The sequence below is a fragment of the Myotis davidii genome, unplaced genomic scaffold, assembly GCF_000327345.1.
Source record: "Myotis davidii unplaced genomic scaffold, ASM32734v1 scaffold622, whole genome shotgun sequence".
Lineage (NCBI taxonomy): Eukaryota > Metazoa > Chordata > Mammalia > Chiroptera > Vespertilionidae > Myotis > Myotis davidii.
Window position 1 is genome coordinate 1,264,789 of NW_006293532.1, and position 530 is coordinate 1,265,318.

Sequence of the window (530 nt, forward strand, 5' to 3'; positions counted from 1 at the left end):
AAGCTTTGTCATGGGTGGGCCCTTGCTTTGCCTTCGCTCAGAAAATCCTGTTATCCTCGCCAAGGGCATATAGCTGAGCTGGAGAGAAACCTCCAGTCGGTTTCTTTTACTCATTTCCACGTCAGGATCTTTCTTGGAAGGAACCAGCAATGGGGCCTGTGTGTCCGAGTCAGAATCATTAAACCAGGAATGAGTGGCTCTGTCACAGAGCGTAGCCATGACCTTGGGTAAGTCATTTCCCATCTCTGAAGCTCAGGTCCTCTCTGTAGAACAAAGATACCGCCACCCACAGAGAGAAGCAAGCGGCTTCCATGTGAACAGGAGCAGATGTGGAAACGTCACTTCTTCACATGAGCATTCATTATCTCCTTTGGCAGTTCTAACTGTTAGCAAGTTCTTTCTCATCCTCATTGGATTAACACCCTAACTGCTCCCTCCCATCCTACAGGTGAGGTGATAGATGGTCTGTGATAAGCCCCCAGGTTGTGTTCCACACGAATGAGAATCTTCCCAGTTGGGATCTCTTTTTT